This window comes from Hibiscus syriacus, unplaced genomic scaffold (genome assembly GCF_006381635.1).
Source record: "Hibiscus syriacus cultivar Baekdansim isolate YM2019G1 unplaced genomic scaffold, ASM638163v2 tig00004159_pilon, whole genome shotgun sequence".
In the NCBI taxonomy this organism is placed as follows: Eukaryota; Viridiplantae; Streptophyta; class Magnoliopsida; order Malvales; family Malvaceae; genus Hibiscus; species Hibiscus syriacus.
In genome coordinates, this window is record NW_024062003.1 from 84,018 (window position 1) to 103,893 (window position 19,876).

The following is a 19,876-nucleotide window of genomic DNA, read 5'->3' on the forward strand; positions in this document are numbered from 1 at the left end:
ACATACCCTTTGTTATTTATTTGTTTTATTTAATATATGCTATTATTTTACATATTTCTTTTATTTTAACATTTGTATATATGTATATGTATATTTTACCTTTTGTTTATATTTTCATGTTTTAGTTTCTTATTATATATTTACTATTATCTTCCCTTTAATTCTTTTTATTATTTTTTTATTTCATTTCTATTTTTCTTTATCCTTATTTTTCATTTATATGTGTTTAATTAAATCTAACATTCTTTTTTTGAGGGTACAATTTCAAATTCGTCAAAGGTAAGTAATTTAGCTCGTTATTTTACTTTTTTATTTAAAGTTATCATTTTCTTAAATTAAGACAACTGGAAATTACACAGTACCGAAAGGGCAGTTTAAGTGTGCTAACCATTCCTTGACTGTAACTGACTCCCGAATCCGACACATCACTGGTAAGACGCAGATCAGGTAAGAAATAAGGTATCCGATCTACCTATTTGGTTTTAAAATAAATGATCGGTGTCGACTCTAACCATTTAATCTAAGTCGAAGCCCAATTTTGGGCCCAACCGAAAGACGGTCCCGACAGCTTGGCGACTCCGCTGGGGACAGGTAAGTGAGTCAGGCTAAGGTAATTTTCAGTTGTCTTTTTAACGAAAAGGGTAAGTTTAAATTTTAAGGTAACATTTCGATATTTTTTACTTACTTTTGATTATATTTTTGAGTAAATAGTTGTACTAACCGTTTTCTAATAATTTCAGTCTTCAAAAGATTTTTCATCTAAGGCTCTATACCCGAGCTCCGAACCCTATTTTAAGTGGGGGTGAAAGCGACACCTTCGTGTGAATTTATTCACCGTGCGGGCCTAGCAAGTAGCCTTCGGGATTCATATACCTTATGTCTTCGTGTGAATTTATTCTCCGTATGGTCATAAGGGAATGTTTCTTCTCGAGTTTAACTTAGTCCACACAAGCCTGTGATCGGTTTAGGACTAAGGGTCTGGCAAGCCCAAGGGGGTACCGGCAAGGAGAACTCGGGTACCGTTTTTTAGAACCAAAATCGGGAGACCATGGAGAATTAGAGTCCACCCCAAAACCTCATTTCCAAACCCTAGGCTTATTTAATTTTATTTCCTGCTTTATTTCATGTTCAAAGCATGTGAACTAGAAATTTATGCGGTTAGGACTTATTCAAAATTATCTTACGGGATAGAGATCATGTCCGGGTAGGAATCATAAGCATGTGAGGTAGATATCATGTGGGGTAGGACTTTTCATTTTCATCATTTTTTTATTATCCTTATCTCAGTAACTTTTTTTTTTCATTTCTGTTCTTTTTCATTTTTCATCATTTACGTCATTTGAAAGAGGTATTGATCCACCGAAAATGTGTTTGTTAAAAGTAAATAATTTACATTAATGAACAAAGGGGTTGTAATACAATAGATGAAAATATAGAGGACAGTCTATAAAGTAACTATGTATCACATTCAATCCAGAAGATGTGGTATCACTCTGCTGCATTATAAAGGACTCAGAATGAAACGAGTCTACATCAAGCACAATGAAAGTCTATCTTTGAAGAACTGACTGGAAGAGGTGGCAAGGGCAAGATGAAGGTTACTGATCTTGGGAGTACCTTCAAAGACAACAATGGCAAAACGATAGTTGAAATTGGAGACCATTGCTGACGAATTCAAGAAACAGACGAATAAACTTCACATAGTTCTTATCAATTGAGGGCTCCAATGACGTATTCATTTAGAAAATGTTCAATAGAAGATAAATGCCATAGATTCAAGATTTATTGGACCAGTACAAAAAGTAACTCAACATTTGCACGGTTCATCCAGAAAAGCCGGAGTGGTTCGACAGGTTATTCAACCGGTGACAGACGAAGACAGAAGACTAGTCAACATGTCAAAAGCTATCACGATATTTTTGTCTCTTAAAAGATAAAACACTTTTGTCCCCAATAAAGATTATTCATAATATCAGACACATTTTTTGGATCAATGCCTCGAACATTTCATGCATCATGCATTCTTGCATATTCCACATTATTTTCATTTTCTTTTCCGTTTTTTTTTTCATTTCATCCACATTAACTAACGGAATAATGCTTCAATAAAAGGAATAAACACTGGACATTCCACCTCAAGCATTTGACACACCCCATCCGCATAACACCTGCTTGAAGAAGAAGAAAATTGAAGCTAGGATTGCTTAGATCGGGGAGAACATGGCAAAATTACAGAAGGAGCTTGAAGATAAGATAAACCAGAGTAGTCTGAGTACTCTGAATACAATCATAAAGAACCAAGAATCTTTGGTGGTTCAGATCGTTGCCAAGTTAGTTGGCCTACAACAGACCAGTGCGCCTGGTGCAAGTTCACCGGAAGGGGTAACTATACCACCTACCCCACAAGTGGTTGCCTCACTTGAAAACTTACCAGAACTTCGAGGGGACTCATCTTCTGCAAAAGCGAAGCCCTCTTCCTCTGTAGTTAACCCTGAGAACAATTCGGGTTATTACCATATACCAGATTCGGACGAAGAGGACAAATCAAAGAAGATGGATGAGAAAATCAAGCAGTTGGAGGAGCAAATGAAGGTAGTCAAAGGAGACCATGACTACCCTGGAGTCGATGCCACGAAGCTTAGTCTAGTCCCAGACTTGGTTCTTCCTCCAAAATTCAAGTCCCCAGAATTCGAGAAGTTTGACGAGAATAGCGACCCATCCGCACACATCACTATGTTCTGTCGGAAGATGACGGGATATGGGGGAAATGACCAACTCTTGATCCACTGCTTCCAGGAGAGCCTGTCCGGTTCAGCTATTCGGTGGTACAACCATCTCAGTTGAACTCATATTAAGACATGGAAAGACTTAGCCAAGTCTTTCTTGGAGCAATACAAACATATTAACGATATGAGACCAGACCGGGTTATACTACAAAGCCTTGAGAAAAAACACAATGAAAGTTTCCGACAATACGCACATCGATAGAGAGATTTGGCTGTGCAGGTACATCCACTTTTGGATTAAAAAGAAACTAAGAGGCTGTTTGTACAGACCTTGAAGACGCCTTACTTCGGGCACCTGGTGGCAATTACATTGGGAACTTTCTCAGATCTAGTTATGGCTGGTGAGATGATCGAGCTAGCTATAAAACAAGGAAAAATTGAGGGAAGTGACTCCAGTGTGAAGCCTCCCGTGAAGAACAAAGAGCGAGAGATCAACAATATCAACACCTACAACGTTAACAAAGGTGTTATGATCTCAACCACTGCAGTTGTACCATCCGGTACTTCTAAATGAACTCAAAGAGAACAAAGGAACGAAGGGGAATCTTACCTGACTAATTTGGGGATTAGACCTCATAATATCTTCCATAAAAAGACTCGCATCAGTCCAATCTCAATAATATATGAGAAGTTGCTCCCAACGCTAGTTGAGAAGAATCTTGTGACTCTGGTTCAGTCCAAACCTAGAGAGGCCCCATATCCTGAAGGCCATGATATTAACTCCATATGCAACAATCATATCGGGAGCTCAGGGCACACCACTGAGAATTGTGGGGCATTGAAACGTAAGGTCCAAGATCTGATCGATTCAGGGGCATTGACTTTCAATGAGTAATGAGGCGTTCTGATCGAGTTGGTTGGGGCATCCATCAGGAGTTTTGTTGTGTTCTCATCTTGTTTGAAATTAATTTTCTTTTGTGCTTTTTATGTTCAAAAGTCACTTGACATTTTAATCATTTTAAATAAAATGCTTTCTTATGTGAAATGAACAAATTTTAATCTTGAATTCCTTGAGTATCACCTTAATTAAAAGTTGTTTAATAATTGAGGTTGTAAATATTTGACAAATGACAAGATTAAACCCTGCAAAACAAAGACCCCTTGGTCTTAATTTAAACATCAGACTATACACTCTTCTCTTATAGGGACCGAGCTAGTTTTCTCTTCTCATGAAGAGTCCATCAAAGGTTTGGTATTTAGGTATGTGTTAGGAGCGAACAGAATGGGGCAACTATCACATGAGATTGCAAAACTAATTGGTTTATACTTTTTGTTTAAGACGTTCAATGATGATCATGATCTTCTCAGATGGAATGGTCAAGTAGGTAAATCTAGTTTAGGTCAGTTGCTTGGGAATTGAACTCTAACAATGAGATTTTCTGACCTTCAAAAACACCTAGACTATAACATGTTCTTTTTAACAAACTTAAGAAATTGGACCCGTATGCCCACATTATTATTTTATATACAATAAAGCTTGAGTTGTCCCTCTAGAGCAATTGGTTAAACGCCTCGGCTTTATGGATAATATTCAGCTAGCCTGATAAAGGTGATTATACTATACAATAAAGCTTGAGCTGTCCCTCTAAGGTAATTGGTTAAACGCCCCGATTTTATGGATAAGATTCAGCTAACCTGATAAAGGTGTTTATATATTGAGCTGAACATCTAGAGCAATTGGTAAAACGCCCCAGCTTTATGGATCCATCTAGCCATTTAATGGAAAATTTAAATAGGGAGTTTCGATAAAAATGGACTAAGGGAGTTAAGGAATACCTGTTATAGTCAAATACACACGAGCACACAAGAATCTCATTTTTAGACCTATATATCCGCACTACCTTTGTTAGAGGAGCTTACAAAACTTGAACAAATGGAAGATTTCAGAGAACTGAAACATAAGTATTCTGAAAGGTCTAGCCATTGATTATGCGAGTTGTGTCATTTTGTTCGCCTCCGATCAAAATGTCAAATCAAGAAAAAAGGGTATGACATGATCTTCACGATAACCGAATCGATGAAACAAACCTTAATAACCCACCTCTAAACCAACTTTTCGATCTTGATATTTGTCAAAGGTTTATAGCTATCAAAGCTTAAAAGAGAGTTTGATTCTTTTAACATTCAATAAACTCTTGTTTTATGATTTGCTTCAATTGTGAAACCTAGAATGAGACAATGTTTTTCAAAACTACTTTTAATATTTTTCGAAAATTTGAAAATTTGAAGAAAAAAAGCATTTTCAAACAAGATGAGTTCTCTGGAATCATGTCTTGGAAATCAACGAATGTCTCTCCGAAGCTCAAGATTGAAACTGGGGCAGGAGAAGCCAAATTTTTGGGGCAAAATTTGTTGGAGCAAGGAAAATAAATTGTCTTAGGTCGAGGTTTGCAAGAGTACACCCTGGTGGAAATGAAGACAAATTGAGTCAGAGATAGAATGAAGAGTGCTCACGCGATTATTCCCTTCATAGAGCAATATTCTGTTTTAAGCATATTGAAGAATCCAAGTAGGGATGGCAACGGGCTGGGTTCGGGCCGGGTATTGATCCCCCTTCCTAGTCCCCGTTTAAAAAATTCATACCCGTCCCCGCTTAAAAAACCAGGAGGATTTAAACGGGGATCCTCATAGGGTAATCGGGGAAAACCGCGGGGAAACGGGTATCCGCGTTTAGCATAAACGGTTATTTAAATGGGTATCAGGCCAGGTATCAGGTCGGGTATACATATATTTAAATTAAATATATAAATATTATATATATATATATATATTTAATTTAAATTAAATTTATTAATATTATATATATATATATATATAAAATAATTATTTTAAATATTTATCGGGCCGGGTAATCGGGGCGGAGATTACCAAACCCGTTCCCGTCCCCATTTAGCATAAACGGTTTTCCCCCGTCCCCATTTAATTCGATTTTCGATTTTCCCCGTCGGGTTCGAGTTTTTTTTGCCATCCCTAAATCCAAGATTAAGAATAAAAAATTCAAGATTCCAGCATCAATAGTCATCAAGAATAACAACTAGGGATTGAGATTTTTATCCAAACCCTAAAATAACATGTTTTGCATATACATTTTAGGCATACATAAGAGCATCACATCCATAGCATCGCATATGTGCATAATTTTGCAGATTCATGCTAGAGTCAATTTCAACTTCTCAGCGAAAGGTATTGAACTCAAAAGAAGTGCAATTTACAAGTGTGGATCTGAACTTCACAACAAAGAACATCCAATTAAAGGCTCAATTTCACAACGAATGAGACATCCACAATTTCAACTTCACGAAGAAGGATATTGTGCCCAATAAAGTGATTTAGTGTCACAACAAACATGCCATCCGAAGATTTGACTTCCTTAGGTCAACGATTAAAGCTTCTAAAAGGATTTCTTTAACATGCATGAACAAGCGGATTATCGATCACCTTTGAGATTGTTTCTCTCGAAACAAGGGGTCACCTCACTCAAGACTAATTTACTCAAAATAAAGTTTTGTCCCTGTTGAGACATTTTCTCTTAAAACAAATTTTGTCTCTCTTGAGACAGTTTCTCTTGAAACAAAATCTTTTAATCTGTTTTCCTTTAAACAAATTTCGTCTCTCTCGAGACAGTTTCTCTTGAAAAATTTTGTCTCCCTTGAGACGTTTCTTTTGAAACACAAAATCTTTGAATTTACTTCCCTTGAAATAATTGAGACAGTTTTCTCTTGAAACATAAACATTGAAAACATTTCCCTTAAAATGAATTTTGTCTCTCTTGAGATAGTTTCCCTTGAAACAAATTTTGTCTCCCTTGAGACAGTTTTCTCTTGAAACATAAACATTGAAAACATTTCCCTTGAAATGAATTTTGTCTCTCTTGAGATAGTTTCCCTTGAAACAAATTTTATCTCCCTTGAGACAGTTTCTCTTGAAACAAAATCTTTGAATATGTTTTACATTAAACAAATTCCGTCTCCCTTGAGACAGTTTCTTTTGAAAGTTTTATCTCTCTTGAGATAATTTCTCTTGAAGCAAATACCTTTGAAATCGTTTTCTCTTAGAACACAAAAAAACCTCTGAAATCGTTTCTCTTGAAACATAAAAAAAAGTCTTGATATTGTTTCTCTTGAAAGAAACCTTTGAAAATGTTTCTCTTGAAACACCAAACCTTCGAGTTCAGTTACGTTCAGCTCAAAGGCATATCAGTTGCAGTATAGCTTAAGTCGAGAAAAGCTATTCGTCAACGAAGACCTCTCGAGTTCGATCTCATTCAGCTTGAGTACCTATCAACCACTTGGTGAAGTCAAAGAATTATTTTCCAGTCGAATTTTCAAACCAAGGTCTTTAAACCGAGAAGAAGACTGGAGTTGACTACAATTTGGTAACGAGAAGCCACACTCCGATTCAGATTCTGAATTGCGACTTCAATTCCATTTCAAGATGGACCCGACTCTGCAACTAAGGAGCCATTCACAACTCAACCTCACGACGAGGGAGTCATTTTAGGATTCAGTTCAAATTGACAAATCAGTCTCAGCATCGGATTTCAACTATACAACAGAGGATATTCGATAGGGATTGACCCCTATGTTTATGGTGTTTGATATATTCATGTTAGACGAAAAATGTGTCTTTTAATCTTTGCCCTATCCCCGTTACACGACTATGGGCAAAGAGGGGCAACTATTGACACACGATTTCATCCTTTCTTATAACTATATATTATACAGTATATATGTGTTACATATGTATGACATATTAAGTGTATATTATATAATATATATATATATATATATATATTATATTATATATTATATGCATTTTTTGTTTTGTTACACGTTTCAGGCCCACCAAATGTTTACAATGGCCCAACAGTATACAACATGAACAGGTGACCCAGTAAACCTTAAATATGCACGGGAGATAGGGTTTCCAGCTAGCATTCCAAGCGGCGCCTCACGAGTCCTCGCTGCTCACGCTGCTCGACCAAGCCCCTCGGTCAACCTTCGGATTTCACGGCCACACGCCACCAACGCCGGCCGTTTCGCTCAAGGCAACCAACAACAATGTTAGCCGAGTGTTTTACATTGAATCAAACACTCAAATAGACTAAAAATAGGACCTCTATTTTTACTATAAATAAGTGTAAAAGAATAACACAAGATTACACGAGGATTAGGCACGAGATTACTCACGAAATACACACAAAAATTACAAGGAAAATAGTGAAATCGAAGCATCATTTGTACCGATTCGAAAGAAATAAAAAGGTATTTTTACCTCAGTCAGCTTCCATCTTCGTTTGCTTGTGGGTTCTTATTTTTATTTTATTTTTCTCTTTTCTGTTTTGAACCGTCGATGACAAGGGGGGAGGGCGTCGAGACTTTCAATCTTAGATGTAGCCCTCCCCGAGATGATTGTGAAAAAACCACCTTGATTTTCGGAACGTGGGGAGGGAGATCTTTTTAAAAAACTGAAACTTTTTCCTTTCCACCGTCGGTGGACGGCGGTGCCGACGAGACAGGGCGATCGAATTCTGGAATTCGCGGCCGTTGTTCATCTAGTTGATGAACATTTGAGATAAAGTTTAAAGGAATGGGGCTTGCTCGGTTTGTGAAGGGAGAGAAATGAGGAGAAATAAAAAAATTGGGCTTTATAGCTCGCCCATGCCTGATCCACGACCTGCGCGCGGCCCGACCCACCTTGTAGGGGTCCGCGTGTTTTTCTGTAAATAAGATAAACCACCCTTTTGGTCCCTCCGATTTTTAATGTATGTTATTTTGATCCCAAATCCGGTTTTAAAACCCAATTCCTTTTCAAATTGGCCCCTTATTATTACTCTTATTCCAAATTAACCCCACTGTTATCATATATATATATATATATATATATATATATATATATATATATATATTTATTTATTTCTCTGTTTTTTACTTTTTTTCATTTTATTTTTATTATTATTATATTTTATTTTCATTATTTTGTTTCTCTACCATTATTAATATTTTTCCCTAAGATTTAACTATTTGATATTATTATTTATGTACATACCCTTTGTTATTTATTTGTTTTATTTAATATATGCTATTATTTTACATATTTCTTTTATTTTAACATTTGTATATATGTATATGTATATTTTACCTTTTGTTTATATTTTCATGTTTAGTCTCTTATTATATATTTACTATTATCTTCCCTTTTATTCTTTTTATTATTATTTTTATTTCATTTCTATTTTTCTTTATCCTTATTTTTCATTTATATTTGTTTAATTAAATCTAACATTCTTTTTTTAGGGTACAATTTCAAATTCGTCAAAGGTAAGTAATTTAGCTCGTTATTTTACTTTTTTATTTAAAGTTGTCATTTTCTTAAATTAAGATAACTGGAAATTACACAGTACCGAAAGGGCAGTTCAATGGTGCTAACCCTTCCTTGACTGTAATCGACTCCCGAATCCGACACATCACTGGTAAGACGCAGATCAGGTACGAAATAAGGTATCCGATCTACCTATTTGGTTTTGAAATAAATGATCGGTGGCGACTCTAACCATTTAATCCAAGTCGAAGCCCAATTTTGGGCCTAACCGAAAGACGGTTCCGACAGTTCATATTCGAAATTTGTAAAACTTATTAATCGTTTTATGGAAGTAATTATAACCTTAATTTAATTGCACAATAATAATTAAGAATAAATGAACATGGGTACCATGAGTTCCAAATTTAGATCAAATTGAAACACTGTTAGGAACTCCCCTGCATGTTACCCCTGGGTCCGAGCTAGGATCGAGAAGCTCATAAGGTAACACCCCTGCTCCGCACCGGTTCTTGAGGTTAGGGTCGGCATTCCTTTTCTCGATCTTCTTCTCTATTTGTCTGATCTCAGCCGAGAACCTGTAAAAGGCCTCGATGATCTCAGCATCACCGGACCAAATCGATGGATGTTGTCGTTCCCCTAAGTACTCCTCGTCTGGCGAGTGTGTGGACAAGTTGTCAACAACGGCCATAAACTTTGTAGCCTGTAATAAACTTGGCAATGCTAAAAGGAAATATTTTTGTGGATCGGAGAGGAAATTAGCATACTCGGGGTCGTTTTCATCGGGTATTAGTCTCCGCATTAGAGGTGGACGGTTAGGCACGTAGCCACCATAAGGGTACTGTCCGAAATTAAGTGCAGCATGTTGGGCTGATGCGAGCCAAATGAGGGTGGTGAGGATGGATACAAGATCATCCGGGGTTTTCAAAGAGGGCCACCACGACTCATCGCTGAGATCGGCATGGCCTACATGGATGGACTCATGGTACCAGTTCTGTAGCTCTCTGTCACTGCAAATCAAGCTTGAGTTTGGGTAGTAATGGTTCACATAGGTTCAAACCCAATTCTCGAGAGCGTTCCATATTAGTAGCCCGTCCGTGGCGTAAGGGTAGTCTTCAATCAGGAGCTTTAGACCATGGAGTTGTGTTGGGTCAGGAACCGCAATTCCCCTGTATAATGAAAGGACAATTCTTTAGTTTGTCAAAAGTAACAAAACCTAACTTCCATGTGAAGAAAGTAAAACTTGTCCTTATGTTCTAATATATATCCTATTGAAGTTCCATTATTGGTTTTGTTTCCATCTCAAAGTTCGGTATTTACCTTCGCATAAGATCGGCTGGTAGGTTTTCCAGGTCGAAGCGCCAGTGGCTCCGATAAGCCGCAGCACTCATCTCCATGCAGTAGCGACCGGGAGTGAAACAATTCTCGATAATTCCATCGGCATTGATCAAGTTTTGGCGAGCTAAAGCATTGATCTCTAGTGTATATCTCATGTGTGGATCCAAAAGCTTAAAGATAGGGTGCATTGCGCTCATTTGCCTATGTGCAGACAATATAAAGGGCTCCATGCATGCATGTGTTCGTAACCAGTGGTTAACCAATTGGTGAACCCCGGCATCGTTGGAGCAAACGTGAGCCTTCGCAAGTTGCCAAATCCAATTTGTGGTTGCATCAACGGGAGGTGTGACGACACGCTTGGCTCGGGACTGCGGTGTGGTGTATGGAAGGCTTAGTTCGATGGCGATCGGCTTGAGACTCCCGGTCGGAGTTAAGAAAAATATGGTACGAGTAGCATATGATTTCCGGCCATCAAGAGCATTAATCCGATCAAGAAACGGTAGATAAATGTCATGATAATCCACTATAAACAACTTTTTTTCATCCAAAGCCTGAGTTCAAGTATACCAAACACAATAAAAATCAACATCTTTATATGGTAAAATAAGAAAGCTATATATAGATAAATTTAGTATAAGATTTACCTGTTGAACTGTCATACCATTAAGCTGTCCAACAATGTGCTCTTCTTTGAGTGCAGATTTCTGGGGACCATAGATCTCGGGGTCGAGCTTGCTTACCGGTGGAAAAGATGTAAGTCGCTCGATGTTGACAGGATTGACACCTGCCAATGCTTGCCGGCCGAATTCGTCGTCTCAAAACCAGGCAAACTTGTCCTCTGCATGTGTGGACATAACATGTTAGCTTTCGGCAAAGTAACCTTTAAAAAAAATTCTGATCCCACATATAGAATGTGCATATATTGTACTTACTGGAAACAACTTTTGGGGTTTCTTATTTGAGGAGTCCTTCGCTAGAATCTTGTAACTTGGTGACCATTTTCGGCAACTTCTTCACAGTTTCTTAATGTAAACTTAAATTGAGGAGCCCTTCCTTGTAAAGGTCATCGATGTCGGCGAACGAGTTTATGTCACGGTTATGAACCGAAATGCTGGCTTTCAACTGTGGCAACAAGTTGTGAAGCACCGCTCTAAGCCTACCGGCAGAGAAAGCATTTCGCTACGACTCCTCAAATTGTTCGTCTCTCGGAACGTACATAGGCAACGGCTTCTCAACTCTGCTCTCCGCTTGCATGTCTGTCAATTTACAAACAAGAATTAAGAGCTCAGCATTCCATTACAATATGTAAAAACAGTAACCATATATATGTACTTATATATTCACCTGTTTCGGAAGGAAGACGACCAGTGCGACACCGTCTCGGGTACGGAATTTCGTTGACACCGAGCGTCGGCCTGGCGAAATCGATGCCCCTGTCCGGATTTCCCAAATCATTGTATACATCGTAGTCGTAAACCCTGTCCGAGAGTTTTCTAACACCTCTGCCATCTCCCCTAAGATCCCTTAGCTCATTTTCTCTTAATGCTATTAGACCTTTCGGTGTGTCGTTGGGTAAATAAGGCTGCTCAAACGAAAAGGACGATTCAATTATCAGAAATCATATAAGAAAGAGTCATGGTTCAACCAGCTCTGACTGGTTCAACTCAGTCATTTTGATGAAATATTCAAACACTTTGAATAAAAAGTTTTGACCTTTTGAAGAGACCAAAAAGAACAGAGACTTGAAAATTTTCAATGAAACAAACCTGATTAGAGAAGAAAATCCGTTTTCCCGATAAATTTTTGGTGGATTGAACCCAGGAATTGCAAGGAAAATGCAGAGGGCCACATGCAAATCCTTCAGTGGTAATACTTTCCAGCAAAAACTCCTGTTGGTGTTTGTTTGTAACCGTTATAGCTCCTGGAATCCCGAAATCCGATTCCACCGTGAACTCCGCCGTGTAATAAGCTCTTTCGGTTTTAACGTTTGCTTTCTTGGACCAATCCTTCAATACTGCTTCACTGATTTTCTTTGGACCCTTGGTTTCTGAAAATCAATCAAACAAACAAAAGAACCCAGATTTTGTAAGGCTGGAAAATTAATAAAACCCAGAATTCAAAAAACAGCAATAAAGAATTTTTTTAGGACTTACTGGGATCTTGTTCATTGCTAATGAGTTCCAAAACGACATTCCTTCCGAACATGTCGGTAAAAGCATCGAAAAGCTTAACCAAAGTCTCTTTGAAATCTTCCTTGTTCTTGTTCCTGATAGTGACGGCAGCTCTCACCTTGAATTTAACAGACTTCTCCTTTTGATTAAGCGGCGCCTTTATTAAATCTTCACTAATGGCAGCCACGACAGGGGAAACCTTCCTCGACGGAACCGAGACAGGCTTCACCTGCAGGAGCCGGTTCTGTCTCAGTCTTGCATTGCCGGAACATGTTAGAAACAGTTTTGACGAAGAAACAAACGATGATCTCTCGATCAAAGAACAACCAATCATTTCTTTTGTCATTGCCATTATTTTTCTATCCAATTTCTCTGCCTAAAACACATGTTTCTTCCTCTGTTTTGCTTATAAAAAAATCTGGGTTTTTTTTTTGGCTGATGAATTCTTCCCCCCCCCCTTTTCTGAGAATTCAATTGTGGATGATCAGTTATTTATATATAGACAACAGAGAGAGGAAACACAAGTGTTTGAACTTCAATAACTATTGTATTTGAGTAGTAGCATGGATTTCTCACCGTCCACACGTTTTTCAAATTCTTCTTCGTGAGTTCTAACAGTAACTGGTGTTTTTAATTTCAATAAATTATTTCATAAAATCTCATGATTAGTAAGGTTATAAATGAATCATTAAATTATAAAATCCATATTTATTATTTATTTAATTAATTGTTATAAATAAATAATGGGGCAAGATCCAATTACATAGTGTAAAATTTTTTTAGTTTTACCTTTTTTTTAAGATCGTTGGAGGAGAAAAAAATCAAAGGTTGAGATTAACAGTAAAAAATGTGAAAATATTCACTGAAAAAAAAATATGAGTTTTAAATCAAAGGATTTAATCTCAGCCTTTGATTTCCCTTATCTAATGATCCTAAAAAGATATAAAACTTTTACACTATATGTAAGTAGATCCTAACCCATAAATAATTAAATTACTAAATGTATAATGAGTATTAAGTTTTTAGTTATAATTATTTTTTTCAAACACAAATTTTATGGACTATGTTTCTAATTGGCGACTTCGTTAAGATCCACAAACACATGATAAATTATTATTTGTCAATTATTTTGTATTAATATTTGTCCTTATTTAAGATTTAAGTGGATTTTTTAATGAGATTCATGTAGTTGTAATATTTTATATTCTCTCTGATAATACAAAACTTTCGTTTCGAAAAACAAATGATATGATTGTACAAAATGTTTGATTAAATCCACTATAGTATGAACGTATAAAGTATTTGATTATGTTTACTATAGAATGATTTGATTGTAATTGAAAATTTTAGTGTTTTTTTTAATGATAGAGTGAATTGTTTGTATCAATTGATTAATTGAATACTTTTTTATAATTTAATTGTTTATTTATAATCTTATTAATAATTGAGTGATTTAAGAGAATCTTCCCCTTTTTATTTCTGATCTCTCCGAGTGAACGCGCTGTTGCGGAAAGCAATGAGAGAGTGGGGAGGGCAGGGGATTAAATGACCTAATGGCAATAGTATTACCCTGAGCTAAGAATGTGCATTAAACCCAAATCGATAAAAAAAATTGACAAATTGTGGCTCGAAGAATTTCAACCTTTTTAACAATGAAGGTTCATACTTTTTATACATATGATATTCAAATTCGAAACTTTAAAAGTAATATAAAATTTTTTAAATTACAATGACCACTTGATTCGTGTCAAATTGATATTTTATTAATTTAATTTTATTTGTTTTAATTTCTTTTGGAAAAGTATCACAACTACATCAAACAATAATAAATAATGAAATGTTGATATTTGTTATCCTTAAAATAAGTATTAATATCAAAATTCTTATCAATTATCATCAACAGTTGTTCTATGATTATCGTTTTATAATTTTAGAGTTAAAAAATAATTTTATTTTTATCTCTTTATTTAAAAAGTTTCATTTTTATATTTCCCTCTATAAGTACTCATTATATATAAATTTTAAGTCATCAACACTAACAATTCTCTATGTATCGATGGATCAACTTATTATATTTTCGATTAAATCTTATCTTCTTTAACAATTTTAAATACTAGATTTGTCCGAACTTAAAATCTGATCAAATCCAATCCAATTGTACCTAGTTTACCAAACTCATTCTTCCCTAAAACTTAAAATCGAGTTCAAACTCATTCAACTCCCCAACTCACTTAATTAACCTGTTCAACTCGCTAATCACCTCTTCTACAATCTCTCACACATTTTCACTTCCCTTTATTCACCTTAAACCCATGCCCCACATGAACACTCCACTATTGTCTACCACAAATATCACCTCTAAATCAGAGTTCGTTAGATGATATTAATAATAAAAAATATTATACTTTTTAAAAAACTTGAGTTCACGGATACATGATGTGTATATTATTAAGAATTAAAAAAATTGTAAATATATACTATATTATAATTATTTTATTCTAATTAATAAAATATTTTAAAAATAATCTTTCTCAAGATTAGACGGGAGAGAGTAAAAATCTAGACACCGTTTCATCTAAACAAAACCAAACAACCTATCAACCCTATGCAAACTTCTATAAATGTACACTCTACTCCTCAAACTTCTAGAAATTTATTTGGACTATCTCTAAATAATATCTCATAATTTTATCTATTCTGATTGACTCCAATTAAAATTATGGGTTGCTTTAAAGGCTGTTTCTTAGCAATACCTTTGAATTTTGGACCCAATGCGAATCAATTAACTACAGATCTAGTGGATTAAATCACTTAATCACTGCACAAACCAATTCACTTTAGTGATTAAAAAATAATTGCACCAAACATCTCTAAATTATGCTATTATTTTATATTAAATCTCAAAGTTCAAAATATTCTAATTAGATTCTCTCTCTCTCTTTTTAATATCTAAGATAATTTTTTTTTTGATAACGTATGACCTCCCAAGGTCAGGTTAAAGAACCCGACCCTACAAGGCAACCTCCGGAGGGGCTCAAAGAACCCACCACTCTGTCCCCCTGCTTTTTTTCAGGATTCCCAGCCAACGTGGTTCGAACCTAGGACATGAAACCAGAATATCTAAGATAATTATAAGATAATATATGTTGAGTTTTTTTTTAACTATGGGTAACCTACACATAACTGCAAAATCAACGGCTCGAACTCATAACTTCTAAAAAACAACACTCTATTTAATCACTAAAATCAATTTATAGTTTTATTATAAATATATTCTCAATCTATTGGTATAAGTCACTTAAGTCATTTTATTATTTTTTATTAAGCTAAAGTGATTACAAAGTAATAACGAACGTTCAATCATCTTTCCAGTGATTGGTTCTCGAACATATAACTTATAGGAACGATTGTTCCTAAATGACTATTTTGTAACTTATAATAGTCAGAGACTCAACAAGACGGTGTCGTACAGTTGAGGGATAATTTGTGTACTCTACCCAAAAATATTAAATAAAAAACATATATACATTAAATCGAATAAAAAAATCTTTTGATATTTAATTCCGACACCATTCTATATCTATATTATATTCGTGGCTTACTAATATTTGCAAATCTCTCTCAACCAAAATAAATAATTCTCTTATTAATTGACGTTCATTCGCCAACAAGATTCAAATTCTCAAAGGAATTTGAATTAGACTCTAAATATTAAAAAAATGGAAAATCCTGTTCACCCCTTATATTTGTCTAAATGAAATTAAAAGTTGTTATTAAGGCGATAAGAGGAATTTACGTGGTAAATTCAGTGTTGATCAAGAACAACGTAAGATTTTATGTCAGTGTACGATTTTTTCAAGAAGTTATACTAAAATTTAGAAAGAATTGAAATTACAAAATTAAATCACCAATAGATTAAAAAAATACGATCAAGTGTCCACTACAAATGTTATTAAGGCATCATTAATGCAATAACTACAAGTCTATGAATAGCTACTCCCACTTACTCGTATCCATAGCCACTAAAAATGTTTGTATATATTTGATATAATATTCATTAACTACTCTTATTAAAATATTTATATGATTCCCCCTAAGAACACACTTTTCTAAACTTATCAATTGGATTAAATAATAAAAGAAAATGATGTTTTTTTTAGAGATCATGAGTTCGAGCAGTTGTGTCTATAGAGTTTTTACACGTGGTTAATAAATTTAAAAAAATATTAATTATATTACCTTATAATCACCTTAAATTATTCAAAAAAATATACTCTTCTAACTTTTTGCGCTAATTGTATTTTTAATTGTGTTTAAAGAAAAGTTAACACTATTATTCTAGTTAAAATAATTAGTGATAGACTAATTAATGATATTGTACAAATAAGAAAACTTTATTGTTCTAAATTAAATTGTATCAACTAAATATTAAATTTGAATATAGTACATAAACCAAAATTATAAATTATCTATTTTTTTAGGAGATACAGGTACAAATATAATTAGTTGAGTATGAGCAATTACAAAAAAGGTTAAACTACATAAATAGTTACTAATATTTGAGTAATTTTTCGTTTTTTTCCACTGAGTTTTTAAAAGTAACAAATTAATCATTAATATTACTGTTTTATAACAAATCGGTCCCTCGTCATTAGTAATCGTTATTGTAGTAAGAAAATGCTGATGCGGCGTGTTAGTTTATTTTTTTTGGCATCATTTAACCATGCTCATTGCTCAAAAGTCACATTTTCTCTTCCATCTTTATTCTCGCCACGTCTCTCTTATTTATCTCTCTAAAATCACTGTATGAATGGTTGCACTCACTTCTTACATCACTAAACTAATTGAAGATATGTTTACACCTTCACGTTAATGACGTTTGAGTAAGGATGCACTCTCCATGCTTTTCCCTTCTTCCAATGTAAATAGAACCATGAAAGGTGTTGGTTTTAACACTTCATTTTCAGCCAATTTTGCTACATTCTTCCTGAATCAAGTAAAAATAAAAAATACTTGAAATTTGGTTGAGAATCGAGAAAGAGTTACATTAATGGCATTGTAATCTGGGTTCGAGTTACTTTGAGTATCAACTCCATGCGATTAGAGAAATCATCCAATTTTTTCTCAAAACCTCTTACAAGATAAATGTGAATTACTTTCTTTCCTTAACGAAAAACAAAAGCTAACTTCAACTACCCTTCTTTATGTCCTACCGTTTTTGTTTCTCAAATTATAATCGTATTTAAGTTTTAAACATTTTTTTATATATGTTGATGACATTTTAATTTTATCCTCTTTTAGCTTGCTTCTCTCGGGAATCTATGGGGTTATCCCCAAAAAGTAAAGGTGGTTGCCCCCACACCACATGTGAATTTGCAACTCTTTTTTGCATGATAAAAAATCGAACCTGTTCTCGTACAAAAGCTAGCGGATAGGAGCAACTATGGATTCCTACACCATATATGGTTTGCAGATAAGTATCAAGAAGAGAAGGAAAACGTGATGGAGGGGAGAAGCAATGAAACCAATGAAAAGACAAACAAATGAAATGGGAATAGCTGTGGTTACTGCTGCATTGGTTGATGTTTCCTCCAATTGCATGGAGCTGATACTCAAAGCAACTTGAACCCTGACTACAATGTCATTAATGTAACCATGTTTCTCGATTCTCAACCACATTTAAAGCATGTTTTTTAACTTAATTCAGGAGAGAAGCAAAATTGGCCGGAAATGAGGTGTTAGGTCAACACCTTGTATGGTTCTATTTAGATTGAAAGAAGGGAGAAGCATGGAGAGTGCATCCTTACTCAAACATCATTAACGTGCACATTGATATTAGATATAGAAGTAAGAGAGGCATGGAGAGAACAAAGATGGAAGATAAAATGTGAATTTTAAGCAATGAGCATGGTCAAATGATGTCAAAAAGGTCAATAGCATTTTGTTACTACAGTAACTATTATTAATAATGAGTGACTGATTTGTTATAAATTGATAATATTAATGACCAATTTATTACTTTTGAAATTTTAGTGGGAAAATAAGAACTTACTCAAACATTAGTGATCATTTGTGTAGTTTATCCAAAAAAAATATAACTAGAATTATACACGTTGAGACCCAATTGGTCGAAAACTCAAAGTTTTAAATAACTATTAGAGGTGAACATTTAATCTAGTTGAGTGGAAATAGTTAGCTAAGTTAATAAATTATAATTTTAACATTCTAATTCAATTTTAAAAATATCACAAGTCTGAGGGAACATGCATGGATAACGGATATCTGTCGGATTCTACGCGAGGAGAACCAAGTTATCAACAAATTAACCAAGACTGCTCCACCGCATCGCTTATAGTTGGTAATCCACAACACCCCACCTGAAGACCCGAGAAGTATCTTAGCCAGGGACCTCTCCGTTAGCTAGTTTCATAATTATTAGTACTATAGTTTAATTGTCTAAGCTACTTTCAATTCAATTCAAATATATATATATATATCGATTTGAATTGAAATAATCTATTGAAGTTAAGTTAAAAAAAATTGGTCAAATTAAAATTGTTTATGAAATAATTACATTCTAAGTTAAAGCACATAAATTTTGTGGAAACTGTTATCTCAACTTAAAACAATAATATTTTAGAGCGATCTGATGCAGAAACATGAGTGAAACAAGATAAGGAAACACCCAGAACAAACAAGGATAGACCGAAGAGATTAAGTAGAGACAATAATCTTCCTTAAAAAAAATTAAATTAATATATATTTTAGATGTCTTTTTATTTTTTATCGATAATCTCGCCTCATAGAATTATATAAATTCACTCTCCCTTAAAACTTTAGAAATTCGCATTCTAATATAAAATTTTATGTCCGACCTGAATATAATAATTATATTTTATGTAAAAAAATAAATCTTAAATAAATACATATATATTAATCCATTTGTGGAATATATAAAAAAAAGTGTTTAACTAAAGGTAATATTATTCTCTTAAACTTTCATAACAATTTCAAATATTTCTTGATCTCATATTTTCTATAAAATATTTCCCTTGAGATGCAAGCATCCAACGACGCCTGAGAGATTCGAACTCTCTCGGAGAAACCCCATGTACTTAGCAGGCACACGCCTTAACCACTCGGCCAAAGTGTCGTCAATAAAATCATGTTCTATAAAAACTTTATCAATCTCTTTTATTGGCCGTCAAATAAAATATTGAAACAATGAAATCGTTGAAGAAACAACTTTGCGGATTCACTGTT

The 19,876-nt window shown here is 34.6% G+C and overlaps 1 non-coding gene and 1 pseudogene across 1 annotated transcript; both read right to left on the reverse strand.

Annotated features, from left to right (window-relative positions):
* Positions 1–9,495: 9,495 nt before the first annotated feature.
* On the reverse strand, positions 9,496–13,080 carry LOC120191772 (annotated as a pseudogene).
* A 6,604-nt stretch (positions 13,081–19,684) lies between these two features.
* Positions 19,685–19,766, reverse strand: TRNAS-GCU. Its single transcript has one exon. It is a non-coding gene; the product is annotated as a tRNA-Ser (tRNA).
* Positions 19,767–19,876: the final 110 nt, after the last annotated feature.